Source organism: Gossypium hirsutum, chromosome A12 (assembly GCF_007990345.1).
Source record: "Gossypium hirsutum isolate 1008001.06 chromosome A12, Gossypium_hirsutum_v2.1, whole genome shotgun sequence".
Taxonomy (NCBI): Eukaryota; Viridiplantae; Streptophyta; class Magnoliopsida; order Malvales; family Malvaceae; genus Gossypium; species Gossypium hirsutum.
The window spans coordinates 103,116,415-103,129,339 of NC_053435.1; positions in this window are offsets into that span (position 1 = coordinate 103,116,415).

Here is a 12,925-nt window from a genome sequence, read left to right on the forward strand (position 1 = left end):
GGACTCAACTCAACGAGCTCGAGCGTTCGCATCCATAAGTGAACACTGACTCAACTCAACGAGCTCAGATACCTAGTTACATCTCACGAACTCGGACTCAACTCAACGAGCTCGGACATTTGCATCCATAAGTGAACTCAGACTCAACTCAACGAGTTCGGATGTTCGCATCCATAAGTGAAATCGGACTCAACTCAACGAGTTCGGATGCCCAAATATCCAAATCTATTCCTAAGGTTCAACGAGACTTTCTTCGTTCACACTCCTTTACCATTCTCCTTGGAATACCAATGACGATACTTCGGTAGTCTTTCACATAATTCACAAAATTTTTGCATGTTGTCCAACAATGACCACAATGTAACGCCCCCACGCCCGAAACTGTCACCGGAGTCAAGCTTGAGGTGTTACTAAACTTATCTTACCTTTTAAACAACTCTAAATCACTTATTTTAATTTTCGGAATAAACTATTTTCTGCGTCATGGTTGCTTAAAAATTCATTTCTCGAGTTTCAAAACTCTAAATTAAGATCCGTAAATTTTTCCTGAAACTAGACTCATAAATATATCTATTAATTTTTTTCTAGAATTTTTGAATTAGCAAATTAGTACAGTTTATTAGTTAAAGTTATCCCTGTTTCAGAATTCGACTACACTGGCCTCTACTTACTACGAACCACTTTTCTCTCTGTACAAAATTCATATGACTATACCGTTTGTTTCTATTAAAACTAGATTCAATAAGGATTCTAAACATATAAATTACACCACATAATTATTTTTTTAAAATTTATGGTGAATTTCTAAAGTTGGAACAGGGGATCCAGAAATTGCTCTGGCCCTATTTCACTAAAACCCAGGTATCTTATAAAATACAAAACCTTTACCTGTTTTGCTTATTCCATATGAAAATAGACACAATGAGCTTTAATTTAATATATTATTCACCATCAACCCATGTCTCTACAATTTCTTGTGATTTTTCAAAATCACGTTATTTCCGATACTTGAATCTGTTTTTAAGTTACTTTCACATTTTTCATAGTTTTCATGTGATAGTTACTACTTAATCATACATACTATTAAACATGTATATCATCAGCCATTCTATTAGTTAATCACTAGAAAGTATTTACACATCATTCATTGATCATATCATATTAAAAGAAACCAAGTTCCTATACATGCCATACACAAAACGAAACGTTTAACTATACCAATGTGGTTTCTTCGATAGTGTGATCGGTCTCCGACGTTTCCTTCGATCCCCGAGTGGCTTGATAAAAACTATAAGAAAAAGAAAATAAAGAGAGTAAGCACTAGGCTTAGTAAGCTTACAAGCAAATAAATTACAACATTCAACATGTTGAATAAATATACATAATGTCACCTAGCCTCATAAACTTCCTTTACTTCTCATTTTCTACCTTCTTCTTTACTCACTTACCTTCTTTCTTACCTGACCTTTCACTATTCATAAATATAATCTACCTTCCATTTTTGCTGATAATTCACTGGAATTTAACGTGTACAATGACCCGTTGAACCACTCAGAATACTAAGGATACTAGGGTCGTTTCTGTCTATCAATATCCTGCCAATGCCATGACTTCGACATGGACTTACATGAATTATTCCTGTCTCCAATGCCATATATATCTAATATGGGCTTACATGGCTCATTCCTGTCTCCAAAGCCATATATTTGATATGGACTTACATGGCTCATTTCTGTCATGTCCTGTCCTGTCAACCCCAATATCCTAACATTCCTAAGGTTCAAACGGGGCTTCCTGATGCTTTTTCTCTGTCACTTCACCTTTAATTCGACTTTAAATATTCTCAAAAAAATAAGTATATAAATGTTCGAAATTGACAATAATAATGTAAATAAAATAATATTGCATTTATTTACTGTAAACTTACCTTGATACAAAATGTGACTAAACCTTACAATTTAGTCCTTTACTTTTTCTTTTCCTTGTTCTTCTTTAGATTCATGATCTATAATATAAAATATTTCTACTCATTAGCGTTTATTTAATTTCTATTTCACTTCACAATTTATGCTGTTCAAATTTCGAAATTGCACTTTTACCCCAAAATTTACAGTTTTTACAATTTAGTCCCTGCTCAATTCACCCATCAATTGAACTAATTTTTTTCAATTAACACTTTTATTTTATCATTATAAACTATTTCACAACCTTTGATATTCTGAATTTCAACACCAACATCTAATTCACAATTTTGCTCACAATTAGGTCCTAAATACCATTTTCTATCAAAATGACTTAATAAAACAACCTTAATATGAAATTAGAACTTCAATTTCATAATAATTCATCATAAACTGCCCTTACTCAGCCAGGATAACTTCCAATTTCACCCACCAAATCAAAAACTAATGAATTAGATGATTGGACCTAATTGTAAAAGTCACAAAAACATAAAAATTACTAAGAAATAGTAAAAATTGAACTTACATGGTGCAAAAAATATGAAAAACCAGCATAGGAGACCTGCTACGGCGTTTCTGGCTGAGAAAGATGAAGAAATGTCTAGATTTTCAATTACATCATTTTTTTAACTATTAACTTTTATGCTAATTCCAATTTTGTCCCTTGTTCACATTGTTTTCTTGCTTATTTCATACCCAAACCGTCCAGCCATTAACCTTTGGGTCTAATTGCTCTTTAAATCCATATTTTTAAATACTTAAGCTATTTACTCACAATTTAACAAATTTTGAGCTATTTTCATTTTAGTCCTTTTTAATTAATTAGCTATCCAAACATCAAAATTTTCTAACGAAACTTTAATACTAACTCAATGACACTCCATAAATATTTATAAAAATATTTATAGCTCGATTTTCAAATTTGAGGACTCGATATCTCGTTTTTGGCCTGTTTGACCTAATAAATTATTTTAATTCACTAATTTCACCATTTCACAAATTCTTCTAAATTCTTACTTGACTCATAAATAGTAAGTTACTATCTTGTTCAATCTTATTTATCCGATTTAGTGATCTCAAATCACCATTTCTGACACCACTAAAAATTAGGCCATGACATTCTACCTTGGATTTGTGGTTTTGCAACCACTGTTCCGTTTAGGCCCTATTTCGGGATGTTACACACAAAGCATAGAATTGAATGATAACAATCATAATATCGTATAAATATCATTAAATGATTGAAAATAATGGTTATATTACAATATTTACATATGAACTTACCTCTATACAAAATATTAGCAATCCAGCCTATTCCTCGTAAACTTTATTTTTCCCTCGATCACGACTTGAATCTTGTTTCTCTTGATCTATAATACCAAATTAATTTATTTAATACATACATTCATCAAAACAGCCCCTAGTACGAACTTTGGAAAAATTACTATTTTGCCCCTAAACTTTTGCATATTTACACTTTTGCCCCTAGGCTCGGGAACTAAACTTCGTCCCTTATTCTTACATTTTATGACATGCTGATCATTTTTCCCTTTTATAGAAACATCAAATTCACACTCTAACATGTACTTATGAATATTAGGTATTTTTACGATTAAGCCCTTTTACTCGTTTTCACTTAAAACTGAGTACACAAGTTGTCTAGCATAATTTAAAACCTCATATTCTATCATAAAACACCAAAATACACAAATTTCATCTATGGGTATTTTTCCAAATATGAACCCTAGGTTGAATTATTGCTAGCATAAGCTAAATCGAGCTACTGGGATTTCAAAAACATAAAAATCATTAAAAACGGGCATAGAAATCACTTACAATCAAGGCTTAAAAGTGTTGAAACCCTAGATATGGTGGAGAGCAAAATTTGGCAGCAACTTATGGAGAAGATGATCATTTTTGTGTTATTTTCCCATTTTTTTCATGCAATATCCAAATGACAAAAATGCCCTTCCTTACTAAACTTTCAAAAATTCCATCCATGTCCAATTTTTGTCCATAAACTTAGAAATTGGTCAAATTCTATTTAAGACCTCCTAATTAATATTTCAAAGCAATTTCATACTAGAAACTTCTAGAATGCAAGTTTTGTAACTTATTCAATTTAGTCCCTAACTTCAAATTAAGCACTTTATGCATAGAATTTCTTCACGAAATTTTCACACAATCATGCAATCATATCTTAGACCTCAAAATAATCATAAAATAATTATTTCTATCTCGAATTTGTGGTCTCAAAACCACTATTCCGATTAGGCCCTAATTCAGGATATCACAACTCTCCCCCCCTTTAGGTATTTTCGTCCCCGAAAATCTTACCAGAAAAGTGGTCTTCATTTAGATTCCTCAATTTCATATTCGGTGCCGAAGAACTTTCACTCAAGCGGTGCCTTCAATATATCTATTTAATTTCTTATATATTCTGAAAGCCTACGGACTCATCTCTAAATTGTTCTTAAATTTTCAACCCTTCTCAGTTTCCCTTGTCATCTTGACATAAAACCCAGATCTCAATTTGGTTAATGGGGACTAGAATTCCAAGAAATCCAACAATCAAAGGGACCTACACTCTTCCAAAATAATGATACAAATTTTCATCATCGATAAATCACAATCCAATAACATCTGAATCAAATTACATACACGTCATTACTCTCTAAATGAATAGGCAAATTTTTACTGTAAGCTTCATACAATTCTTTTTGTATAAGCCTCAGAATAATAATACCATGAATCAGATCCAATCTGAAATTCAACATCAGAAGTTGATCCTCACTATACTCTTTTAGTTTACTATTCACTATCACGTTTTCCTCTTTCCGCTATGGAAATAATTCTGATATAGCCTCGAAAATAATCCTTTTCATTCTCATCCTAATATCAATACTGGTAAAGATAATTCTGGTAGATCTTGATACTCGACTTTAACCCCATCAACAACTTAAATTTTCTCTGACATCAAATGCTCCAAACTATCACATTACTTTATTTTCATGAAACACATCACCATTCATACAACAGTGCATTACTGAAAATTAGGAAATCTTTACTCAATATAGACTAGTCCAGTTCAGACGTTTTGGTTAGTGATATTCTCATATGTCCAAACCTTGCTAACATGTAATAAACTTTTCAGCTTTCGTAAGATGAAAACTTTATCATTCTTAGTAGCTTCAACTCATATCAAAATTTTCTAAGAGATATACACTTCTCGTTCAGATTATTTGCCTTTTACTCGTAAAGAAATGAAATTCTATTATCAAACTTGAAAAAAAAAACGATCCTGACATAATTGTCATATGAAATCTTTCAAATAAATAATTCACACAGATTAAACACCTGAGCCGATCTAAACATCGTTGAATGACATTTCAAGTAATCATTTCTTCTAGTTACTAAACAATTCATCATGCAGCCCTTTTGTAACACTCGTCGCCCGTATCCCTCACCGAAACAGGGTTCGAGGTGTTACCCGACTTAACTCAGTCAATTATACAAAAACCGTGCTGAAAAATTTCAATCAATTTAAAACTTTTCTTTTCACATGCAATCTATCCCATATATGAGCTTACGAGGTCCAAAACATTAAAACCCTATACATGCCATAGACTCGAAATACTAGGATTTACTTACACCGATAACGTGAGCTCGACAGTGTGATAATATCTCCGGCGAACTCCAACCCGAGCAGGTAACTGAAGTCAACAATCTATAAAACAGAGAAATGTAACAACGGAGTAAGCTTTCATAAGCTTAGTAAGTCTTAAGCATTGCAAACAAATAAACGCAATTATACTTCGATTATTTAATTTTTTAAGAGGACAAATTCTAGGGATATTGCCATCTGGCCGAATATACACAAGCACATAATGCACGTTCAGCATTCTTATCACACTTAATCTGAATTCATATAACATATTTTTATCAAATACCCTCACATACTTTCACACCCTGACCAAGTGTATCATGATCATAGGTATAGTTTTAACATTTATTCACGTACGTATCACATTACTCCCTTATGATGCACTTCAAATCAAACTCACATATGAGTACATACTACGTACCTGGCCCACTTTACGTATTAAATGTATTCATTTGACAATCTAGCACGAGGTACCTTAGTCATAGGCTTTTCTCAAATCACCGGCATTTCGCCTGCTAGGCTCGAGGCCTGATATCATTTCACCGGCTTTGTAGCCTGCAAGGCTCGAAAGCCCGAATATTATCTTACCGACATTATAGTCTGCTAATCTCAAAGGCCCGAATAATCAAATCAACAAGTTCTATATAACATATTCATATCAATTGAGTACTAACATCTTTCGAACGTATATATAATTATACATCTCAAACATTTTTCTTTCATCTCATTTTCACACTTAACATTTGATAGCTTATGCATAACATTTCACTCACATTCATTTCAAACTTATCATTCGATTATAAAAGCACATTGCATATTTACCAACATGTTATACTTGCCATTAGGCCATATAAGCATGATACAATACACTATCATTTCATCTTTAACATTCGGCTAAACCCTTATCTTACAAGGAACACCGAATTCACATAACATATCATTTCACCAGCATTACGCCTGCTAGGCACGAAGGCCCGAATACACATCACTGGCACGAAGCCTGCTAGGCACGAAGGGCCGAATACACATCACCGGCACGAAGCCTGCTAGGCACGAAGGCCCGAATACACATCACCGACACGAAGCCTGCTAGGCACGAAGGCCCGAATACACATCACCGGCACGAAGCCTGCTAGGTACGAAGGCCTGAATATAATACCAGCACGAAGCCTGCGGGTCTTTAAGCTCGGGTACACATCAAATATCATGCATATTTAATTATATATTAACACATCTCATTCAACATATCACATTTCCATTTCACCATTCAAACTTAACCCATAGTGACCATTCGACTATAAGTCATATGAATAAATTATTTATCGCGCAACTTAGTTCAAGTAGAACCAAAAGGTCACGATTCATCAAATATATACATATTGCTCACTGATTCGCACACAACCTTTCAAATTAGCAATTATCCTTATCGATAATTTACGATGGTTTTACCCTTACTCACATATATGTCATAGGCATTTTCACCTATGCTTCTTAATTCACATTCATGATTCAATTCCAATCGATTTAACATGCCTAAGTACATATCGCATACCTGAATAATTTACTTTACGGAATGAATCCAAATATCGTATTAACCCATAGTCTTATAGCACCACACTTTTAACGGTTTACCTCATCGAAGTTCACATTTAATCACTTTAGTGCCAAGCCATATTCGGCTATCACAAAGGACTAATAATAATAATTTTATACACATCATGGTTTCCTTTAGGTATTTAATAATCACAAATCGTGATATCTCCACCAGCACATATACGGCATAGTTTATTCATTGTAACACTCATTTAGTGCATCAAATTTCCAAATCCAATTCAACTTAAGCATAATAGCCATAATCGGCTTATAGCCTTAAGTCATTACATATTCGGCACATTAACTAAATAAAATTTACATTCCCTTTACCATATTAATTTAACTCTTGGGCATATAAAAAGGAATAAAGCTTAAACACTTAAGAACTTACCTCGAATGTTGCCGAATGATTACAACGGCTATTCGATTACTTTCTCTTTTCTCTTATCCGAATTTGCCCCTCTATGCTCTTGAGCTTAAAATTTAAAGATTTTAAACTAGTTATTATTCGACTATTCAAGCATCACTTTCAAAATATAATATATATTCAACTTTCACACCTACTGATCATAGTAAGCTTATAAGAAATCAATAAGCAACTCATTAACAAATTTTTGTCAATGTTTACCACATAATCATAAATTCACTGCAAGCTATCTTCCTGAGCAACAGCCACTAAATCATTTATAACTGGAGCTATGAAACTCCAAATCAAGTTCCGTTAATTTTCTCTGAAAATAGACCCATATATCTTTTACCCATAAAATTTTCAGGATTTTTGGTTTGGCCAATCAATACCAAATTTTTCTTAAAGTTTCCCTTATTTCACTATTTGACTAATCTGACCACTCTTCACTACAAATCAAATTTCTCATTGTACAAAATTCAAAATATGTTCTCGTTTATTTCATTTGAAACTAGACTCATTAAGGAGTCCAAGCATATAAACTTCATCTTAAAACCATTTTTGTACAATTTCTAATGATTTTATAAAAACAGAACAGAGGATCTAGAAGTCATTCTGACCCTGTCCCATATCATTTCAAAGATCTCATCATCAAAAATTATTTTGCTTACACGGTTTCTTTTATAAGAAACTAGACTCATTAAGCTTTAATTACATAATTTATTCAGCTTCTAACTCATCTCCCACAATTTATGGTAATTTTCCAAAATCACGTTACTGCTACTGTCCCAAGCAGATTTATTATCAATTCACTCTTTCACACATACCTTGCATGCATGTTATTTAAACATGCATATCACAAATCAATCATCACATACCTATAACTTCACTTAAGCATAATCTTCCTTTCATCATTTTAAAGCACAACATTACTCAATATTATCCAAGTTCACATTCGGCCATAATACACACAACATGTTAGCCGATTTTTCCCCTTAGCATCTAAAGCACATGCATGCTCATTTGCTTGGCTCAACTTCATCTATTCTCCATTTTTCATCAAAAGAACATGAAACAACAACCATTTATCTCATTTCCATTCATGACCGAATGCTCACAACACAACCAAATATCAAAAATATGCTTCATGGGTTAAGGTAGGAACAAGAAAAACCCATGAACATCAAAATAGAAGCAAAGCACCATGAACTTACCTTGGATTTTCTTCCCCAAGTGACCGAACATTCAAGAGCTCTTTTCCTCTCATTTCTCTTCCATTTTCGGCTACCATGAACAAGGATGGACAAAACTTTTCCTTCACTTCCTTTTGTTACTCTTATTATTCTAATTACCCAACAATTTATGACACAAAATGGCATATAATATTTGTGCCATACTCATGCCATAATTTCAATAAAAAAATTTGCACATGTTGTCTACCACCAACATGATGGCCGGCCACTACATGTAAAATGGGAGGTTTAACATGCAAATCCTCCTATTTTACACTACAAATTATTTGGCCACTACAATTTGGCCTATAGCATTTTCAGAAATTTTCACATAGGTCCTATTTCATAATTTTACTCTCAAATGACAAAATCAAAGCATGAAATTTCCACACATGCACTTTCACATATAATAAACACAGAATATAACATTTAATTATTTTTGTGACTTGGTTTTGTGATCCCGAAACCACTTTTCGACTAGGGCCAAATTAGGGCTGTCACACATTTACTATTCATTTCTTACGCTAATCAAAACCATCTCAATTGCATTAGCTCAAGTAACCAAAATATCCTAATTGAAGTCATTAATTATAATTGACTTACTTGAGAGAAGTAATCCATCATACCGATTGAAACTCGCACTTTTATCACTTATGCCTTTACTGTTGTCAAATCCTTACACGAAAATTTGAGAAATTCCAATATTAAAATCACCACATTACCAAGATCAAATCAGAAGTATAGTCATGCTTGTCATGATTATCATGAGCTGAAGAACGCACTTCGAACATAAGTCATAATTGACAAATTATGGAATAAAGATAACAAGAAAGCCGAATAAAGAAATCCAAGATTGAGAAACCCAGAATAAAGAAACCCAAGATACGATACTATGTCGGAAAATCAAAAACCAAACTCATAGGAAAATATAGAAGATCTTGAAAATTCCTCAGAGGAAAGAAGTCCAGAAGAAAATATCATTTAATCCAACCGGAATCAAATATAACAAGAACAATGTATCTTCCCATACGTATATATTCAAATGGAGCATTAAGTAGAAGAAACAGTATCATAATATCATACATATCCTCTCATCAATTCTTATCAGAGGAAATGTAATAAAATGCCCGAGGAAATACAGTAATACAAATTATAAACCAATCGGACTACCAATGCATCCATCTAACACCAGGATTAGAAAACATTCCCATATAACAAGAATTTCTTCAAAAGATCAACAGCCATAGAAATTTTTTTTTTGAGAACGGATAAATACATAGAACATCTCAGAAGAAACTGTTAAATCTGTCCAGTCGTAACTGTCACACTCAGATATTACACATTTCAAATATCATTTCCCACAACTAGTTCTGCCATCACAAATTTCATGTTAGACCTTTCACTAAAGAAGGCCAGTTCTGAATAAATTTTGATTTACACTTTTCTCGACCTTGTATCTGAGTAATTCAATTTACCAAAGTAAATTTATTCTTTAACTGGGATAGTACACATTCTTTAACTGGGATAGTACATAGCTCCAATAGCTCCAATAATCTTTATATCAACCTAATACTTTTCTAGCTCTAACTTTATTTACCAACTCATTCTTAGTCTCTAATCATGTTTATGATCATTCTATCACTGAACTCTTTGGTTTCTCAACCGGACACTTATTCAGTACAAATCTCATGAAATTCCATTATAAGCTCCACTTCGGTAAGGGGGAGGGGTTGTAGGGCCTCTGACTCGACTTTCTCATACATATACATATGACACAATTTCCATCATCATAACAACATCATCAAAATCATATCATTCATTCAGGCAATGCATCATTCATGTTGGTTTACACAAATTTTCTAGTTATCCCATTTAGACAAGTATACTTATGCATGCATCCTATGTTTTCTGGATAGCTTGACTTATCCATTCTTTTACTCAAACAAATCATACTCATGACATCATATAAGGGCTAAACAAACATAGATATTTGCATCACAATCGCAACTTTCATTTCGTGCATCATCATATACATATCATTACAATCATATAATTCAGTCCAAACAATTTAACATAGATAAATTCATTTCATTATAATCATTAATCTCATAAAAAATATCATTGACATTCATCAACATTCAGCGTTCAATCAAGGCAATGACATTTTCATTCATATCATGATATTAGGAACCTTTACTCATACCTCTACGAATTTCTCGTTATCCCGTTCATCTTATCAAGTAAGCCAAGTGCACTACATCATATGAGAATTAAGCAAGTATGAATATTTATCACAACATGAACTTTCATCTCACGTGTTATCACATCTATATATATATCATAAACTTTTATTCATACTTTTCTGAATTGAGACTCATCATAATCGTAATTTTATTCAAACACCTTCGCATCACATTGAACATTGTCAGTGCAGCTCGGTTGGAGAGTACCTTTGTCTAAACAAGACGGTGCTCATACGCGTCGGGAGGCATCACACTATCACGGATTCGTGGCATGTATAGCTAGACTCTTACACAAGCTAGGTTAGTCCGATAACTGACTAAACTATAGCTCTGATACCATCAAATGTAACACCCCGCAACTGAGACCGTCTCCGGAGTCGAGTACGAGGTGTTACTAAATTTAATTCATTAATTAAACAGCTTAAACAATTTATTTTAGAATTTCCAGACAATCTAGCTAACTGCATCACAGTCGCTTAAAAATTCATATCTCGAGTTTTGAAACTCTAAATTAATATCCGTAAATTTTTCTTGAAACTAAACTCATATATACATCTACAAAATTTTTTCTAGAATTTTTGGTTAAGCCAATTAGTACAGTTTATTAGTTAAAATATCCCCTGTTTCAGGGTTTGACTACTCTGACCCCTGTGTATTACAAATCAGATATCTCCCTGTACAGAGTTTCAATGATTATGCTGTTTGTTTCTCATAAAACTAAGCTCAATAAAGAATCTATAAATATAAAACATGACTTCTAATTATTTTTGTACAATTTATGGTGAATTTTTAAATTCAGAACAGGGGATTCAGAGACCACTCTAACCCTGTTCCACCAAAACTTAAATATCTCATAAAATATAATCATTTAACTGTTTTGTTTATCCATATGAAAATAGACTCACCAAGCTTTGATTTCATAACTTATTCATTACTTAATTCCATTTTTACTATTTTTAGTGATTTTTCAAATTCATGTCACTGCTGTTGTCTGATTCTGTTTTGTGGCCAATTTTACCTTTCCAAGGATTTTCATGGTTTAGTTAAGACATAAAGCATGCATGTTATCATATATAAACTTGATTAGCCATTCCAATAGCTAATCATTTACAAACCCTTTTCTTACCAAACCATAACCATATCATATGATCATATACACAAAAGGATTATAATGCTATACATGCCATATTCCCAAAATATGCAAGCCACCATACCGAGATGGTCTGTTGATAGTGTCAGCGTGCCTCCGACCGTCCTGATCTCCAAACCAGCTTGTCAAAACTACAAGGAATGGAAGGGAGGGAGGCATAAATGCTTAGTAAGTTCACATGCAAATAACAAATAACTTAACAAAGCAATTATACCAACCAACATTAGCATAATATCACCAAAACATATATCACATTTCTATTCATCATTCATCGTCTTACTACATTATTGTTGTCGTATCAAGTCTCAACCCGAGGGTTAACTACATACCTGTCCAAAGTGCCCATTCCACAACACTTACCAATACGTCACTTGCATATTGAGTATTCTTCCATTTCACTAGAATTTTACCCGTTGAACATATCGGAATATAACTCGGATACATGGAAAGTTTGCACATAAGTGCCACATATGTAGCCAAGCTACCATGTAACCCGCCCATAAGCGAACTCAGACTCAACTCAACGAGCTCGGGTGTTCACATCCATAAGTGAACTCGGACTCACTCAACAAGCTCGGATACCCAGTTACATCTCACGAACTCGGACCCAACTCAACGAGCTCGAACATTTGCATCCATAAGTGAACTCGGACTCAACTCAACGTGTTCGGATGTT